The 20801-nt window shown below is 37.7% G+C and overlaps 1 long non-coding RNA gene across 1 annotated transcript in view; it reads right to left on the bottom strand.

The window, feature by feature from the left end:
• Window positions 1-12820: 12820 nt before the first annotated feature.
• LOC145681255 (uncharacterized) overlaps window positions 12821-20801 on the bottom strand; it is a 92485-nt gene continuing 84504 nt past the window's right edge. The window contains exon 3 of the long non-coding RNA XR_014130754.1: window positions 12821-13153. This is a non-coding gene — a long non-coding RNA (uncharacterized LOC145681255). The remainder of the gene's footprint in view (window positions 13154-20801) is intronic.

Here is a 20801-nt window from a genome sequence, read left to right as displayed (position 1 = left end):
TTACGATTTATTTGACCTTTGACCTCGATGGTCAATATTTTTGGGACATATAGTAGTTGATGACCTATTACTGAATGTGGAAACACCACCTCAATATGTGTCTCCGTTTCCGGGTTATTAGGTTTTATGTATTTTGACCTTTAAACTCGATGGTCAGTGTTTTTGGAACTTGCAGTAGTTGATGACCAATTACTAAATGTGAAAACACCACCTCAATATGTGGCTCCGTTTTCGAGTTATTAGGTTTTAAGTATTTTGACCTTTGACCTCGATGGTCAGTATCTTTGGAACTTGTAGTAGTTGATGACCAATTACTAAATGTGGAAACCACCACAATATGTGGCTCCGTTTTCAAGTTATTAGGTTTTAAGTATTTTGACCTTTGATTTCGATGGACAATATTTCTGGAACTTGTAGTACTTCATGATCAATTACTAAATGTTGAAACACCACCTCAATATGTGGCTCTGTTTTCGAGTTATTAGGTTTTAAGTATTTTGACCTTTGACCTCGATGGTCATTATTTTCGGAACTTGCAGTAGTTGATGACCAATTACTAAATGTGGAAACACCATCTCAATATGTGGCTTCGTTTCCGAGTTATTAGATTTTAAGTATTTTGACCTTTGACCTTTATGGTCAGTATTTTTGGAACTTGTAGTAGTTGATGACCAATTACTAAATGTGGAAACATCACCTCAATATATGAATCCGATTTCGAGTTTGACCTTTGAGCTTGATGATAAACACTTTTGGGACATGTGCTCTTTGATGATCAATTACTAAATGTGGCTTCGGTTACGAGTTTGACCTTTGTTCACGATGGTCAGTAGTTTGGGGACATCTTTTTTGTCTTTTCTGCTATGTTAAGTTAGGGGTTGGGAACGAAATCTGTAGGGTGAAGAATGTGTTCATAATGTTATGTAATTCCTGCTCTGTTAAAATAGGGGGTTGAACAAATACAGCCCTGCTATGTTAACTAGTTGTGTGTTCGTACCCCCTTTGCTATGTTACATAGGTATTCATTGTCTTAAAATAGGGGTTGAAAAATGCTCATAAAAGGGAATGAATACACCCCTGCTATGTTTCGTAGTCTTATGTAATTTCTGCTATATTAAAATAGGGGTTGGAAAATAAGCCATACTTTGTTATATTTAAATAGGGGTGAAATGAATACAGCCCTACTATGTTAAAAAGTTGTTTGTTCGTACCCCCTTTGCTATGTTACATAGTTATTCTTTGTCTTAAAATAGGGGTTAAAATGCTCATAAAAGAGAATGAATACACCCCTGCTATGTTTCGTAGTCTTATGTAATTTCTGCTATGCTAAAATAGGGGTTGGAAAATAAGCTCATAAAAGAGAACGAGTCCACCCCTAAAATGGACTATGTTCAAATAGGGGTGGAAAAATAGGCCAACTGCTATGTTAAAATAAGGTTTGGAAAGAACGATGCTATTTTCGTAGTTAAAATAGGAGTTGGAAAATATGCTCGTAAAAGATAACGAGTACACCCCTGATACGGTATGTTCAATTAGGGATGGAAAAATAGGCCAACTGCTATGTATTTTAAATATGCTCATAAAGGAGAACGAATACTCCCCTGTTATGTTACGTAGTCTTATCTTCAAATATGGGTGGAACGCTCTGCTCTGTTAAAATAGGGTTGGAAAAATATGCTCATAAAAGAGAACGAGTACACCCCTAAAATTGACTATGTTCAAATAGGGGTAGAAAAATAGGTCAACTGCTATGTTTAAATAAGTGTTGGAAAGAGCGATGCTATGTTCGTACTTAAAATAGGGGTTGGAAAATATGCTCATAAAAGAGAACGAATACACCCCCTTATTATGTTACGTAGTCTTATGTTATGTTTAATTAGTTGTGGAACGCTCTACTATGTTAAAATAGGGGTTGGAAAAAATATACTCATAAAAGGGAGCGAGTAATTTCTGTTATGTTAAAATAGGGGTTGGAAAAGTGCTCATAAAAGAGAACGAATACACCTCCTTATTATGTTACGTAGTCTTATGTATTATCTACTATGTTATGTGTTCTGTGCTACTGCTATGTTCATAAGGGTTGAAAAAGTGAATATAAAAGAGAACAAGTACACCTCCTAAAAAGTGCTCACAAAAAGGGAACAAATACACCCCTAAAATGGAGGTCGTAAAACACCGTGGGTGGAGGGTTCAAGATGCTCGATTTCCCATATCCCCCCTGTGTCCCCCGGCATAGTGTGTCAGGAGGCACTGGGAAATTCATTGTCTGCTTCAGGCAGGACTGAAAAAGTGGGTAGAGAGTCAGTGGCGCAGAAGCCCTATTTTTCTACTACTCATTACTACCGCGACCAAGTTGTATCATCTCGGTATCTTACCTGATGGTTAGTAATCAGAAGATTGAAGCACTGGCATTGATAAGCTTCGGAATTTCTCTAGAAGTAGTACTTTTGGGATTAGGATACAGTTAAAATCGATTAAAACAAAATAGTTCAGAACGATTTATTTTTAAAATCACTGATTTTTACTACATTTCCCCAGGTTTTAGTTAGTAATATAGGTCCACCAAACACTGACATTCTTTTCCTTGGAATTCGCTAGTATCGCTAGTTAAGTCATAGCAGAAGGTTTCTACACAGTTGCCAACGGCTAAGAGCGTTAAGAAGTAAACATACTAGAGACAAATACAGAAGGTAGTCTAGAGAGAGAATCATTATCGGTAGCAAGTACTAGGTGTAGGTAATATTCAGTATCAAGCGATCTGGATACGAACAACAGAGAGAATGACTATTGCAGAAATAGGATCTGATAAAAACTTTTGTTCTCTTCTTTTACTGCATATTAAACAAGACGGCTCGATATTAAGATTCTTTGAAAATAATAATAATAATACCAAATTATTTAATGGATGCTATGCATTTGTTCTGTCGCCATAATCAATGAAAGTTAATTACTTAGTGTACGAATTATAATAAGTAGCGTACGAAGACTTCTTTCGTTGAACGCAAATGTCATATTTTGCTGTAGTGTTTGCTATTTGTAAGCAAGCATCTATATGACTTTCAACATTCAAGTGAATGAGAATGCTGACTAATTTTGCTTTTTTTCGGATTCTTTGTTGAAAACAAAGAATATAACCAGATAAGGGACAGAGGTTAAATTGAACGTTCAGGTAGTGAGGTCAATGCATGCACGACACAGATTTCGATGAACTAGATCTTGTTGTACTACGAACAAAAGAGCTGCCTGAAGCTTTTTACTCAGAACCAGGGGCGGATCCAGAAGGGGAGGCGATCGCCCCGATCGCCCCCCCCCCAGAAAAGAAAACTTTCTTATTTTATATATATTTTAAAGTTTGGAGCCCTTAAAAGTAACAGTATGACAACCCACCGCCCCCCCAGAAGTCGGTCCTGGATCCGCCCCTGCTCGGAACGCAGACTACTGCAACATACGGTATTCTGCAGTTGGTAACTCTGCTGTTTCGCCTATCAACTAGGCGACTTGTGACGACTCCGTTTGTCGACCTATAGCAGTATCACTCTGTATGGGGGGAGGCCAACTTGGGGGGCCAAGAATTTGAGCAAGGGGGACTGGCCCCATTTGGCGGTCCCTTGGCTCCGCCACTGCTTCGGAGGCTACTTGCCTTTCAGGCGTTAGTTTAAGGTTAGGTTGGCTTCGCAGCAACCTGTGGAATATCATCTCAAATAGGTTACATAAGATAAAGTCTTAAGACAATAGTATTTATGTGTCCCACTATACAAGGGGGTCTCTGATTCGATTCCAGGCTGAGTGAGTCTGTGGTAGAAACATTGCGTTCGTGGGTTTCTCCCGATTCCAATTAAATTACCCTACGAATTTTTCATTTTTTAAAGAAGGTATTAGTTATGAAAACAAATAGAAAATTCCCGTTATTCTTCATGTTCTAGTTATTGTGTTTTACATGTATATACACCTTATCTCTTGTCAATCCGTGATAAATGCTTCTGATAATAAGATCAAAAAGTAACAATCCACTATTGTGTTTGATAATAATTATGTACTGCTAATGCTTGTAGATATTTTGATTGTTTATGTTGCTTTTGCAATTTCCAGCTTAGCTGGATGATTAGCACACGTACCTTAGGTATAGATGGACTCTGTAACCGTAAAAGTGGCCCAGTGGCTAGCGCATAGGCTTTTGGTGAACGTAGTCCTAAGTTAAATTCCCACTGGGAGAGCATTAAAATACCTCCGAAGAAAAACCCTTTACGGTGTTTTTGGTTCTACCTCAAACTGTAGATGCACGGCTCTACAGGATAGTAGCCTATCACACACACATTATCTCTCTATCTATCTATCTATCTATGCCCCCCCTGCTTTATCTTCGTATCTTCGCGTATGTTTGTAAGTGTTAAGTCAGTGAATCACATCTAGTGAGCTCTCAACATTATTATAATAATTATCTGAAAGATATTTCACCATTTCTTGTTACTTTTTATTTATTGTTTATATTTCATACCTTCGTTAATAATAGAACTTCACAAGTATTGAGAAATAGCCACCTCTTTAACTTTCTTTGCTCAGACTTGTAAAAATGCTACAGTCTCAATTACGCCACCCACTATTCCTTTAATTTATTTCATATTTATTTTAATGTCAAATTATTTCTTCATTTTTCATTATCTTATCTGACATCATGTTTATTTCAGATTCAGGTTCCAAAAGCAGCCATATCAGCTGGAAACAAAATATACTATCGTTTGATAAAAGTTCTTCTAATTTCTCTCAATTAACTTGTCGCGTAATCCAAATCTTTTACACTACTCATCAAGATTGTATGATGAACATATGTCACTCAAAGGATAATAAATTGTTCAGTATCTCTCCTGACTTTATTATTCTATATAATTTCTTATAGCTATACAAGTTTTTAAGGTTGACTCATATGTGGATCTTTAATTTCATCCCAAATTAATTTTATTCAGTTCAAGCAGATTTTAAAGTTTTTTTTTTTTTATGTCATGGGCGTCCATGTAAAAATTAAGTGGGAGGAATAGAACAAAGAATGTAGGTATTCGCGAGCTAAATTTACATGAAAATCGTTAGATAAATTGAAAGCTACTTGAATTCAAAGCTGTTAGGATACGATTTCTATCTCTATCAGTACTATTAGTTACGGTTTCCTCCATTATTGTTAGGTCACTTGCTGCATTTATTGAACTTTCCATATAAAGTAATATGATCCTTATATCTTCGTCTGGATGCAGGGATTATATCATTAATATTAACAAAACTAACTGACTAACCATAATTCTATGGACTATGAAACCCGAGGGTTCAACGTCACGTTCACAAGCAGCTCTCAATTGATTGTCCATAAACATCTGGATTTAGTTTCTATTTTAAATTCCTATTTCTGCGAGATCCATATTAATATTGTTTTCCCACCTATCAGTAGGTCTTCCTAATAGCCATTTTCCGGTTAGATTTCCAGTTAAAACTTTAAAAGCGTTTGTACTTTCTTCATTTATTGCTACAAGGTTTGCTCACCTAAGCTTCCTAGACATGATTACCCTAACAGTCTGTTAATCGGTACAAATTATCCAGTTCCTCGTTGTGAAGTTTTCGCCATGCACCATTCCTGTTCCTCTTCACTGCGAATATTAGTCTCAACATCTTGTTCTCTAATACTTTCAGTTTGCGCTCTTCTCTCAGAGTAAGCGACCATGTTTCGCAACTACACAGGACAACAGGCGTGGTTCTCGCGAGTACAAAAAGAAATAAATGAACAATAATACGACTTCCCTACTTTCTATCGACGTTTAATTTCCTCGTTGAGATGGTTTCGGTTTGTTAATATCAGCATTCTAGATATTTGAAAGTGTCCACTGTATCGAAAGTACTATTTGATATTTTAACGCATTTACAATTTGCAGGACTACGAACCAATGAAGTTCGACGTGTTTCCTTTTCTGTGCATTTACTTCAAAACTCATGTCTCTGCAAGCGTGTTGAATACGAGTTCTGCATTTCTTACAATTTAGACGATGATTTCGAAAAAGTCGTAAGTCAATAACATCAATAATGCCGAAAGTAAATAATTTGTGACGTTTCGTAACTCAGAAATACTTGTTGCAGCTCAATATTGCACCAATTATTAGCATGATTTCTGATATATTAGAATCCAACCGTGTAGCTACCCTTATTCAAGAAGTTCGAAAATGTTAATTTTTCCCTTATTTACCTTCATTTTTAATATTCCTACGCAAACAGCAGCGTGCTTCTTTCTCTTCACTCCTCTTATTCTTCATACCTTCATTCTCACCGTCGTGATTAATCCGATTGCGTAGGAAAGCGTGATTAACTGATCAAACTCATCACTATGAAAACGCCGAATACGTACTTCATACTTGCTCCTACGTACATTATACCGTTCATTACTTGACGCCTCGTATATCATATGGTCACTAACAAATCATATATTATAACTTTCTTTAAGTAATAAGTAAAATTTTCTTGTGGGTGTTACTGAAACTTTTGGGTTGCGAACGGAACTTGGAAGAAATTTTTTAACAAATCTATTTTTTACCAAACTGACAACAATATTGATTTATTAGTTTGGCACTACTTTTTGGAAGTGATGCGTCGTTGACGCATTTCCAACACTTAATATTTTTCCTTGCTCGTTCGGCGCCCTCTTGCTACCAGCGCCTGGGAAATTGCCCCGCTTGTCTTTTCCTCTAGCTAAGGCTCTGCATATGTAATTTCTTGTATAACGACTATTAATAGTTGACTCACATATGATATTCTTCCCCGTCTAATCTTCATTTCATCACAATGTCCTGTTCAAACGCATTTAATGTTTTTTCAATCATAGGCGTTTGTGACATGTAAAAATCAGGAGGATGAGTAGAATAAAAGATGCTTGTATTTTCCAACTCATAAATTAAAAGCTACTTCAATTCAGAGCTAGTGGGATTCAATTCTATCTCTATGATTACAATATTAATTACATTTTTCTCCATCACTATAGTAGTCGCACCCAGTCGTGAAGCTTCGGCTCTAAACCAATCATAGAAATATTTTGCTTGAGATCCGATGCATTGGAAAACCGGTACAATTCGTGGAGTCGCTTCCCGAGCGCGCACTTGCCGAAATGTCAAACAGCTTAAACTCACTAACAATGTTACCAAACTTATGACGTAGTAACTTAGTACAAAAAGAGAGAAAGCGAGAAAGAAAGAAAAAACATCTTACCTATTCCAGGAGGACAGCAAGTTGTTCTTCATCTTCATCCTCTTGTCCATCTGCGTCCGTTTCTACGCAAACACTGTACTCTCGGAAGATGTCTTCCGTCTAGCACGAGAGACGGCACTGACAAAATTTGATTAGTGGGCGTTGATAACCGGAACACACCCTCGCGTTCTATTGGGTGGTGAAATCGTCAAATCTAGGTCCAGCATCACGACTCGGCGCGATTATTATAACAGATAACTTATTCCATTTATTGAAACTTCCATACTATATAATCGTTATGGATCTTCGACTTGATGTAGGGATTATATCATTAATACTAACTAAACTAACTAGCTAACACTGTGGACTATGGAACCCCGATATTCAATGCCGCGTTCACAAAAGATTTCCATTTTGACTTCTTTTTTTAGCCAACTGAACACGTTCTCTACTTTGGATTCCTGTTTCTAGGCCCCCAGTTTATTTAGTCACAAAATATTTTAAGCTATTAACCTAGCAGCACAATCACATAGCAGGCATATACCTTTCATTTTCCCTCAGGTACATGAGAATGTGTCCAGTATGTGCCTTATGTACACTCATGTCCAAAATTATTGTCGCATGTATATAAATATGTTGTAGCAATATAATTTGCTAACGAATTCGCAGGATGTTTCTTAAATTGTTAGTATCTGTATAATAGCCAAAAGCATGTGAGTGGCAAATGTCATGTCAAAAGAGCAGTAAAGAAGAACAATAGAACGAAAATAAAACGTTCTTGTCCTTTTATAAACATTTTGTTTTACTCATTCTAATTTTCGTATTTATAACTCTTTTGCTATGAAATTTGCCAGAAATATACATTTCCGGATTATATTCATAGTATCAGTATTAAAAGTACCCTGCAAAATATTAACATATTATGTTGTTACAAGATGACAGTTATAGATATGCGACATTCATTTTGGACATGAGTGTATCTCTGTGAGAGAAATCACAGGGATGGGAAGTGATAGCAACAGTCTATGTCCGTCCCTACGCACATCTCTGACATACCTTGGGAATGTGCTTAGTATGTTCTACTTATGTTAGCCATGCCGTAAGCGTCAATGAACCAAAAAAAATATTCCCAAAAAATATGTTAAATCGTCTATATGGTAATGTATTTACATTAAGGTGAGTCTAAAAACACTTTGAACAAATAAAAGAAAATGTAGGACTACCCTAGGATAAGCGCGAACCACCAATCTTAGGATTACTGGCCACGTGCTCTACCGACGTGGCCAAGAGGCGACTAACACAATGTCGCTTGTAGAGGGAAAATTTTTTTGAGGTCATTTGAATTGGGCTAATCAGAGTGCTCCTTTAATCGCGTATATTCGACGATAACCGTTTGGGATAAGATAACATCTATTCGCCATGTAATTTTATAACAAAATGACGAGTGTCTATTTACTTTACTTCATGGTTCTTCCATATTCACTTTCAAATGACCGGCGACAGTTTCCCTCTAATAAAGTTTATTTATTTATGTATTGTCCTTCAACGGAGGACAGAATCTCCAATTACAGAAGGTACATAATATAGATAGTTCATATAATATTTATATTATTATAAATAATTGTAAATATAATGATACAGACAAAATTCCTGTAGATATCTGTAGACAACGACAATAATAATTATCGTAAGAGTATAAAACCATTAAACGTAAAGAGTATTACAAATAAAATAAAACATAAAAAGTTAAATAATTGCTTTACACATGTTTAGGTTGCTACGTTTGTTGCTTGGTACACAATCGCTTAGAAAAAGAAGCAACAAATGAACCCAATGTGGGAGATGAATTTAGAACACCTAAATGTTGCATGCCTAGCACATATTGTGCTGTTAGAGTATCTGAAACAGTATGTACCTAAAGGACGTACCTAGAACATGAGAGAGGCATGTCCCAAGTGAAGAAATAAAAACAAATGACTGTTAGAGTGCGAAACTAAGCCATGTATATAAATGCTGTATTTGTGGTACATAGTTGCAAATATCAATTAGGTGTAACAAGCACCTACACCTGTAGGTAGCTGAAGTATATACTTAGCACATGAATATTATATGTGCCAAGTGTCGGGTATCTAAAAGTAGCTGGGACATCTAAATGGCACATGCCTAGCACATCCTGTGCTGTTAGGTTTTTTATATTTTTGAAAGTTTATGATACGATACACCTATCATTGTGTGGGTACTAGCTTGTCCTTCAAGTTTTTACCTTATAGATCCGCCACTGGTGGGGAGGAAAATAATAAAAGGGGATATTCCCGGGGATTTTCCCCTGGCATATAAATTCCTGTAAAGGAATTTATTTTCATTTCTTTAATTTATCTTCTAAATTATAAGAACCATGTGACTAATTACTTTACTTTTCATTTATTATGATTTACTTCTAGGTGTTAAATAATTTGAAGGTTAAAAAAATAAAATTAATTGACTGTACTTTGTATAACTAATAATATGATTTTTAAGTTACATTGTCATTTGCACTAAAAAGTATCAAAGTAGTAATTTATATGTGATTAAAAGGAACCAGTTTGTAACGTAATGTAGAAATTATGTTGAAATAGAAATGATGTACTACACCCTGAACCATCGCTAGTAATAGACGTAGGCCTATCTCCTGTCTACGACTCGAATTTCTGAAGAGGTGCTGGGACTTCTTTTACATGTGAATTAACGCATCAAATTTCGAGAAATAGGTAGGAAGAAAGATCGTGTGTGGCAATGTTACGTGTAAAATTATAAAGATAAATCACTATCTTGCAAATACTGTGAACGTAATATGTATGCGCAAATGTTGATAAAATGCTGAGACATGTGTCTTCTGGCATTTACCCAACCTAATTTGTTTATAACATTTAAAAATTTAATATGTTTATAATATCAGTAGTAGAGTCAAGTTCAGAAAATTCACTTACATATAAATTTAATCTGTTTAGCGTTGTAATAGTATGTGGACTTACTATACCATTTTTGCCACATATTAACTTGCATATTATAAGTAAATATACATTTATGCGTATTCTGTAAATATAATAAAATATTAATAAAACAACATAATACCGTTCGAAATATACATTTTAAAGAATCCTCTGGAGACAACAGTTATAATATACTATTTGGTCTAGGAATTAATTCGTGCGGTTGGACAAGAGATGGCGCAACGAACGGAGCGTCCCACAGTTCCGTGTATCCACACATGTGTTGCAAACCCCTGTCATCGCGTATCGTTCGTAGTATAGGGCAGTGGATTAAAGCGTCAACAACACCAGTTTGTAGTTAAGTGAACATGGCGCAATTTGTGCCTGATAAAGTGTTTTTGCGGGGTGTCCTGCTGCATTACTTTAACATGCAGAAAAGTGCGACTGAAAGTCATCGTATTTTGGTGGAAGTGTATGGTGACCATGCTCTAGCTGAGCGAACGTGTCAGAAGTGGTTTGCACAGTTCAGAAGTGGTGATTTCGGCTTGGCAGACCAAGAGCGAGCTGGACAGCCAAAAAAATTTCAAGACGAAGAATTGACAGCATTGCTCGAGCAGGATTCGTGTCAAACGCAGGAACAACTTGCAGCAGCATTAGGCGTTGATCAAACAACAGTCTCCAAACGCTTGAAAGCCATGGGAATGATTCAAAAGATGTCACATTGGGTTCCACATGAATTGAAAGACAGAGACATTGAAAGACGAAAAACCATTTGCGAATTGCTGCTTCAACGACAGAGCAGAAAGGGGTTTCTGCATCGAATTATTACGGGTGATGAGAAGTGGATCCATTACGAGAACCCTAAACAAAAAAAGGCCTGGGTGAAACCAGGTGAACCAGGTCCATCACAACCAAAACGAGATATTCACTGTGCAAAGGTTATGCTGTGCATATGGTGGGATATGAAAGGTGTGGTGTACTATGAGCTGCTGCAACCGGGTGAAACTATGAATGGAGAACGTTATCGACGACAATTAATGGGTTTGAAGCAAGCTCTGGCCAGAACACGACCAGAATGGGAGAACAGACATGATAAACTTATTGTTCAACATGATAACGCTCGCCCACATGTCGCAAAACCGGTCAAAACCTTTTTAGAAAATGTCGGATGGGAAGTTTTACCCCACCCACCGTATTCACCAGACGTTGCTCCTTCGGACTACTACTTGTTCGATTGCATGAACAACGATTTGATTGGACAGCGGTTTACTTCTTCAGAAGATATCGAAACATGGGTCTCTGACTGGATCGCTTCCAAGGATGAGGACTTCTTTCGCCACGGAATCCGTGCATTGCCTGACAGATGGGCGAAAGTGGTGGCTAGCGATGGACAATATTTTTCTTAAGGTATTTATGTATTTTGTGTTTGTACTACAGCTTCAATGTGTGCGTACCAACCGCACGAATTAATTCCTAGACCAAATATGATAAAAAAAAAAAACAATTTAATTCTGAAATCATACTATAGTAATAGAATGTATTGTATATATTCTTTGTGATAGTATATAAATTCCCGGAAGATTCCAAATTTTGGGAATCTTGTCGGGAACATTGCCGAAAACTATGTTCCCGGGAATTTACCCATCACTAATCGTGCCAAGTTATAAGTCCCCGTCCGAAGCTTTTGTGTATCTTTATGAACAAGTGCCATTTTCACAGAATGAAGTTCTTAGCGTCATGTCAAATGCGAAGCGGGAGGACCACCTTTTTCGTCTGTCCCCGACTGCTTTCAAGTATATTCGCAGCTAACCTCTGTATCTAGAGGCGTTCTCCCTAATCCCTAATCTGAGGACGCGCCATGCCAAGTGGCATGAACCCACGTTACACGGATATCTTTAACACAACCTATTAATTATATATTTCTCTGCCATCCTTGTTTTCCTTTCATCGCACTTCACTCGGTACAATTTCTTCTCGAACAATCTCCTAACACTTTTCTATTACAAGTTTTAAATTATAAGCTTCTACTTCTTTTATTCCTAATGCTTTACATTGGTTTGTAGTTCCTGTTACCTAAGTTTTCCCATTCTTCTCAACGTACAACTCTCAACGTACTTCTCAACGAGAACTCAAGTTGAATACTTTTTATGCTCTTTTCGTATTTTCCAGCTTCTTTTACGTACAATGCAATACCCAGAATCCTTCTAGATCTAACTATGATGTGGGGACAGACTTAGACGTCTTGCTTCAACTCAGGCCACACACTGATGTCTATTCTACTCTCGGTTGGAAAATACACACAAGAAGTATTGTAAAACAAGCTTATTCCCAATTCTAGTGAATGTGGCAATTGGAGAAAACAACTTTCTTCAGATTTGAAAGGGATAAAAAGAAACTGAATTCCGATCATCAATTTACAAAAAAAAAAAAAAAAAAAAAAAAGACCAGATTGGCAGTTTTGTCCATTGGATTGCAAAATTCTCAGGAATTTGAATTTAGATAGAATTCTAAAAGAAATTGCAACCAAGGAATCGAAGAAAACTAACTCAAATAAAATGAAATAACAATGTGACTCACTTATTAATTATTAATATTTTGTGATTTTTTCAAGTTCAATAAATATATTTCAAACACTGCACACAATTTTTATTCTATTTTTTTCTTTCAATAAATAATTTCACAAATACTTTAACAGTGGTGGTCGAAGTTTATAGAGGTGATGTACAAACATTATTAATTATTTATAGGCTTTTATATATGAAATCTTATATTGAAATAGCTAAAAATCTGTTTCATTTATTAACTCGTATGCACTTTTCAAGTACATTTTGATTATTTTTCATTCTATCACAGAGAAATAAAGTCTATAATAGGTAGATATTGGTGCAGGTTGTCCAGAAATGTGTCCCCTTCCCTGAGTGGTTCCCAGACGGCCATCCCAAACTTAGTACATTCGGTACAGTGATGTCAATCTGGAAAGTAATATAACTCCATTTGTAGAACAAAAAGTAGCATATTATTTCTGAATTTCCCGTGTTATAGTAATTACAAAATAATAATAATAATATACAAAAAAAAAGATTATTTAACTTTCTACGAATGGGAAACAGTTTGTGAGTAAGTGTTTCCTTTTCGAGGACAATTATGGTTTGTTGATAGAAATGCTGTGTCTACACCTCCTTTCTGCCAGCACCTTATACTGAACCTAATTGTTCTAGAGAAACTTCGTTCTGAACACATTTTGTGTGGAACATTCTGGAAGTTGATAGTTCCTCGTTTGGTATTTTCTTCCTTTCTTTTATTTATTATTAATTTTCTTTAGGAGTTTCGTTTAGCAAAGCTCCTTCACATATTCCCCCTGTCCGTCTGCATCCAGGAGACAAAAAATCTCCAGAACAATCTTCCGGATCAACACAAAATTTTCTCAGGATGCAGAGAGTCAAAAGTTGGGAATCGATCTGAGTTTTAAGTTGAGCGTCCCTTTCACCAGCGAGGCTATATGAGACGTGAATCCACAACTTAACGTGAAATCGAAGTACATGATATCTCGCCTAGAATCGAACCCGGGTCTCCCAGGACGAGGGCATGTACACTAACCGTTAAGCCACGAGAGAACTCAAAGAACTCAGAATCAAGTTATTTGATAGAGGAAATACTGAAATCAGACGACACTGTTGCCAACTTTTGTTGATAAAATGTCGCTAATTAGGTTCTGAGGTCACTGAAACAGATATTATTACTTTTTACCCGCCTAGAAACGAAGTTTTCCATTCTTTTTCCTTTCTTTCTCTCTTCTGCGAAACAACATAAAGTAAACATGCATCAGTAAACATAAAGTAAACATTATCATTAAGAACAAAAACAACGTAAAATGATATTCATAATCGCAAACAAATAACGTCTCCTCCTCCATACTTTTTCTTCTTCCTCAGCTCAACCTATTTCTTTTTTAGAAAGAAAACAGCACTTTTAAGGGTAACAAAAAAAGGTACAGATTGCACACTTTAGTCAAGTCAATTTGTCAATTACTCAGCACTATGTAGTACAGTGCACACGGCAACTACATATAATTAGAAATTCATTAGAAATGCCCTAGTTCAGTAACGAGCAAACTACGACCCGCGAGTCACAGAACTTCTCTGAATGACTCTCGATATGATTCTTAATCTGACGAATGAAGAGAAGAACGAGGTTTCTTCGAAAGAGTTGTATTAGAAACAAACCGGCAGATAAGCATTTAACTTCATTTCTGAGAATTAGTGCATCCCAGTTCGAACCAAAGCTCCCTCCTAGCTAAGCTTTTAGCGTACGTGCCTTTGTCGTGGGAAACCCGGGTTTTATTCCCAGCGGGAGCTTATGTAGTTCCGATCCCACGTTAAGCTGTAGATCCGCGTGTCATATAGCCTCGCTGCTGAAAGGATAGAAACTGGAAATTAAATCAATCAAGTTTGTTCCAGATTGTGGAAAACTTCAGTTATGAATAGGGTTTACATTACAAGAATTACATCAAATGTGCCATTCTTATTTTCATAAATTATACTGACCGCCTAAGGTTTTCCTTTCCCTTTGGCAGTCTTCTACAAAAGTCTGCCCACCACTGTCCTAGTTTCTTCTTCTGATTGGAAAACGAACGTACAGAAACCACTCACAAATAGTTTACTTCCCGCCCTGTCCCGAGCTGTCAAGTTTTAATTAACCTGATAAGCCATTATCGTACCCAGAATGTTGTGTTGTCACTTGTAAGAAGCATCAGTAGAATTCCAGAATTTGTAACAGATGCTGTACACAGGTGGCGATGTTATAAACTACACAGGTCATTCCCGAATTATGCGCGTGGCATTCACATAGGCCTAATGATTCACATAAGTTATATTCACTATTTAACAGGTTCACCCTAAAGCAGTGGTAGAGGACTTACCTCACGTGCATGGGGTTTTTGGTTCGATCCCCGGCCAAATAAGTCTGTGGTGAGCAACATTGTATCCGCAGGTTTTCTCTCAAATTTCTCATCCCACCAATTTCTCCAACACCAATCACTTCCCTTAATCATCCGTCTCCTGTAGCCTGAAGAGGGTAAACGTGGGACGTTAAACTGAAATATTTCATTTTATATTTAATAATTTCTTAGCAATCGCTCATTTAATAATATGGAATTTTTAAAAAAGAAAACGAAAAACCATCAAAGAACATTTAACGTCAAAAGAATACCTCGAAATTCATTAGTTTTTCTGAAAAAAAAAATGACTTAGTCTGTCTCTCCAAACCCCCTAGATTTTTCGATTTGTCGCTAAAGTTGGTAGCACTGGAGGAAGCGGTAGAAATCAATCAATTATTCTTTTAACATTGATGTCTATTGATCAAAAACAGTAACAGATAGCCAGAAGCTGATTTCTCGTTTCAGTTAACTATTCGACGAATATAATCCATCTTTACTCTAACCTCTTTACTGAAACTGGCTGAAATTAATTACTTCCAGTTTTAATGCTGATTGCTATAGAGTGAAGTAGGCAATAGATAAAGGGAAGTAGTTTTACGTGAGGAATTAAGCATCCCAAGAATATACTTCATCTCCAATCTAATAGGTTTACTGAAACCGGAAATAGAAGGAATCTATTACTACTTTCGGTTTCGATATTAACCCTACATTGCATGAATTAACGTACCCAAGAGAAAAAATCAAAAGGTGTTTTATTTCTTATATCCTTGCGTTTGATGCTTGACTATTAGACACTCTAAAAACCATTTCTTCAGTAGCATTAACTTTTCTGATTAGAAAAATAGAATGCCTGTTTAAAATTTCATAATGGAGATTGATTTCATGTTAGTGTATGACTCATTATGGCCTTTAATTAGAATATTATTAATGGAATCCTAAGGCGTTACAAATTTAGAAATTCCCTTCCATAACATTTAACATATTTTCTTTTAAAAAGGTTGGGAATCACCGAAATGACTACAACCAACTTTCCTACCCCCCAAAAAATTTTACAATGTAAAAAATTACTCGAAATCAATCTCAGCGTGTTTTTTTTGCAAGCTAGCCAGCGGCGAGCACCCTGTTAGAGGGTTACGCCCTCTTTTAGGGAAGGGAATTTTATGGAGAATGGGTATTGGATGTATGAAGGATGGTCAATGGGAAGGTAGATATCAACTTATCTTTATTTAGTAATCTATAAATAAACATAGGACTTAAGGCTTTTGCAGCCTTAACATTTGGGTTGGTAGACATACAAAATAATACAAAGATAACATATAATATACATAACATATAATTTAGGTAGTATGAGAAGAAAAATGTAAAACACATAGAAACAGGATGATAAATCAAGAAGCGATAGTTTAGAGATAATGAGAGTTATTAGTCAGGTGCAGAAGGAAATAATTTAAACACTAGACCAAAATAGTAGCGATTTGTATGACGATTGAGGTGAGAGATGAGATGAGGTGCAAAATACGCCACAACACATAGGAAATGTTAAATAGACAAATGAGAGCATCTTCTTGCCTAGGGGCGGCTCTAGGCTATGATGTGGACAGGGGGAGCCCATATTAGTGAAAGGAGAATCACTGTGCAGTAGATGGAGTTATGAATGGGTGATGAAAATGAGTATGGAAATCATCGAGGAGGTTTAAGTCTGGGTGATTCGGTGGCAGTGTGTAACAATACAGGGTGAATAATAATGATAGCTGCGTATGCATATATCGAGAAGGCGTGGGATGAACTGCTAAATGGTGCATGGCATCTATAAGAAGAGGATGATGATCTTGATAACGTTTAGTAAGATAAGTAAGTCTGAGTTTTTCGATATGGTACTGCAATGTAGGGAATGTGATAAGACTGTAAAGATGTTGGGTAGGGCTGGGTAATTTGATTCTATGTGCAATTCGGAAGGCATGACGTTCAAGTATTAGGAGTTTGTGGTAAAAACTGGTTGGGGCAGATACCCAGGCTGTGTGGCCGTGTGTGAGAGTTGGGCAGAGAAATGCTTTATAAGTAGTGAGAACAGTGGCTGGTTTTAAACCCCAAGTAGTGCCAGTTAAACGTTTTAGTAAATTTAAACGATTGTATGCTTTACAAGTAATTGATGCCAGATGCTGCTTCCAAGTTAGATGTCGATCGAATGTTACACCTAGATATGATGCTGTCTTATTGGTTTGTATGGGAATCTGGTCAACCTGAATGTTTAGTCTATTTGGGTTGCGGCGAATTCTAGTTGACTTTTTGGGTGGCAGAAATACGACCGCTTGTGTTTTTAAAGCGTTAATGTGAAGATGCCACTTCGTGCACCAGAGACAGAAATTGTCTATAGCTGTCTGTAGAAGCGTATAAATTTGTTGCATGGTATTACCCAGTGCAAGAAAGGCAGTATCGTCAGCGTATTGAAATATGTGCACTTTGTCCGGAAGTGGAGGCATATCGGTGACAAACAGAAGGTACAGAAGTGGAGATAATGCCGAACCTTGTGGAACACCAGTGAGTAGAAAAATGGGATGAGATAACTTATTGTTGATAGAAACATATGCAAGTCGGCCAGTCAGAAAATTGTAAATGATTCGAATATAAAGGATAGGAATATGAAAGCGAATAAGTTTGTAAATGAGACCCAGATGCCAGACCTTGTCAAATGCTTTTTCTAAATCGAACAAAACGAGACAAGATGGTTTGACAGAATTATAATATTTAGTAATCAGAGTAGAAAGACGAAGCAGTTGATCATTGATGGAGAAAGCAGGTCGAAATCCGGCTTGATAATTAGGAAGTATGTGGTGTTCTGCGATATATTGATGAAGGCGTTTGACCAAGATTCGTTCCAGGATTTTACTGAATGTGGATGTGAGCTGTATGGAACGATATGAGGAAACATCGTCCAATGGCTTGTTTGGCTTTGGAAACATCAGGGTTTTCGACATTTTCCAGGTGGTTGGGTAATACCCAGTGCGAAGAATAAAAGTGTAAATCGTAGCTAGAAGGGTTAGTAAGGAGAGAGGACTTTCCTTGATATGGCGATACGTGATGTTGTCAAAGCCAGGTGCAAAATTACGTTTCCGGGTAACTACGGTTCTGATATCGTCAACAGTAATAGGAGAAGCTAATGGTGTGTCAAGCGGAAGAGAATGAATTATGCTGGGTTGCAACTGGTAAGCAGCGAGATTGATCTTTTCGACAGGATGAGATGCATGCTCAGGAGGTTGTGATGTGAATATGCGTTGTAGATTGTCAGCAAAAGCGTTTGCTTTTTCTACATCGTCTTGTGCAGGTGAGTTTTGGATTAAAAGAGGATATGGCGTCCTGGTGTATTTGACACACAGCGCATTGAATCGTTTCCAGTACTTGGAAGGATGATTAGCGTCTGAGAGTGTGTTACAAGTTTTTACCCAACATCGAAGTTTATAAGCACGTATGTAGTTACGTACTGTGCGCTGTAACTGTTTGTGGAGACGCAGTGATTCTGGATTTTGGGTGAGAGTATACTCACGGTAAAACTGACGTGAACGTGTTATCATTGTGAGGTAATGAGGCGGTAAATTGGGTTGATATGGTCTAGAGGTACTGATAGGTATGCACAAAGTACTGGCTTTCTGGATGGAAGATGCAATTGCGTCTATGGCAGCGTACATATCGTCCTCTGTTGAGGGCGCTGTAAGATGAGCGGTGGAAGTGGAAAGATGACTCTTGTATCTGTCCCAGTTTGCTTTATCGAAGCGAAGGCTTGTGGAAAGAGTAGCTTGGGTTTGATGTGTGTTTGAGCTGTGAGTGTTGATAGAGAGTTTGATTGGGACATGGTCGCTGCCAAGTGGATCTAGAACTTCTATGAGGCTGCGTGAGGCAAGATTTGCCGACGTGATGACTATGTCTGGCGTTGTATTTGATATGGGGCGAGTTGGTTTGGGAAGATCGTGAATAATCTCAGTGGTATGAGTGGTGATGAAATTTCTGAAGTTCGTTCTGTCCTGCTCTGTCCGGCTGTGCATATTAAAGTCTGCCATAATCATATAATGGTTGAAGTTGTTGGAAATGAATTGAACAAATGCGGTAGGTAATGGATGACCAGGCCGTATGTAGATTGTTGCAACAGTGACAGTGAGGTTTCTAAAATAGAGTGCTTTGATAACGTATTCTGGAAGATGAGGAGTATTGCAGATGTGGCGACGGTGAGGAATCTTATGAAGGAAACCAATGGCCGTACCACCATGGGCACGTTGAGCTGGTAATTTGAAGTCATCGCGTAACAAGGAATATCCGGGTATGCGACATGTTATAGAGGGTATTAGATATGTTTCATTCAGCAGAAAAGCGCTGGCATGTTCTTCCATGAGTAATGTTTCGAAGAGCACTTTGTTTTGTCGAAGAGAACGGATGTTAAGATATAAGAACACCAGAGCCATGGTTGGAAGTATCAGGTATGGATGTATGAAAATGGACTGTGTTTCCAGAATAGGTGGCAGTAAAATTGACATTGAATGTAGATTTAGCTGCTTGAATGATCTGTTGAAGTATGTGTGGTCGTTGAAAGGGTTGAATGTTTTGCATTGCCAAAGTGAAGAACGTCAGTAGTTGATTGAGAGTGATTGGAGAGTCTGATGGATGATGATGAGTGAAAGGTTGCTCAGGAGTACGAAGTGGAACGACAAGCTCGGGATGATCCTTTTGTGGTTCATTTTTGCCTTTACATCTATAACTGTATTCAGGATGTTGTTCTTGACAAGTGGGTCATTTCGGAGGAGAGTTTAGATTCGTACAAGCACGTGTAGAGTGCGGTCCGGAGCAATAACCACATTTATGTGTGTTGCGACATTCAGCAGTAGAATGCGTGTTATACTCTTGACATTTCTCGCAACGCACTGGCAATGGTGGTGAGGAACGAGATGGTTCCACTCGGTGTTTGTGCTGATAGATAACGGCTCCGTTCGCTAGCAGATCGTCTATCGTTTCCTGGTGGGAGGTCAACACACGAACCCTATAGGTAGGGCCTCGATCGTTCTTAATCCGGATGGTTTTGGTGATTGTATGCCCTTCGAATTTCAATTCCTCTAAGATTTCCTCATCAGTGTATGAAGGATCTACTCCTCGAATGACCACTGAGAGCAAGGGCGTACGCCTAGGAGGAGGTGCCTGTTTACGACGGTTGTCTTGTAATGATGTTAATTGAGCATTTTTGCCGAACATGTCAACAGGGACTTTGTTCCGAATAGTGGAAAACAAAGATGAATCGGTAGTCTTGAGGATGATACCATTTCCCGTGTGAACTATTTCAGAGATGGCTGCTTGGGGAAGATACTTTCGTAGCTGAAGAGCAACAAATTTTGCGTTGGAAAACTTTGTGTTGAAATTAGTTAATAGCACAGAGTAGATTGAGTTGGATGCATTAGAAGATTGCTCGTGAGGTGGATCGGCAATGATCATTTCTTCTCTATCAATATCTGAATCTGAATGCAAATGCTGCTTTTTTGCTGGAGGTGAAGCGAGGCGGGCGGCATAGCACTGTTTCTCCTGAGGAGATCGAGATCGAACTGAGTTGGTAAAAACAACAGAAGTTGTAGATGCTTGTGAGGTTTTCCTCTGTTGTCTATTTGTAGCGCAAGAGTCCGTCCGTGGTTCTGCCTTGGTGGCACGAACGG

This window comes from Thermobia domestica, chromosome 3 (assembly GCF_964235325.1).
Source record: "Thermobia domestica chromosome 3, izTheDome1.hap1.1, whole genome shotgun sequence".
NCBI classification, from domain to species: domain Eukaryota; kingdom Metazoa; phylum Arthropoda; class Insecta; order Zygentoma; family Lepismatidae; genus Thermobia; species Thermobia domestica.
Note: the sequence above shows the minus strand (reverse complement) of the source record. Positions and strands in the feature narration are given on the sequence as shown.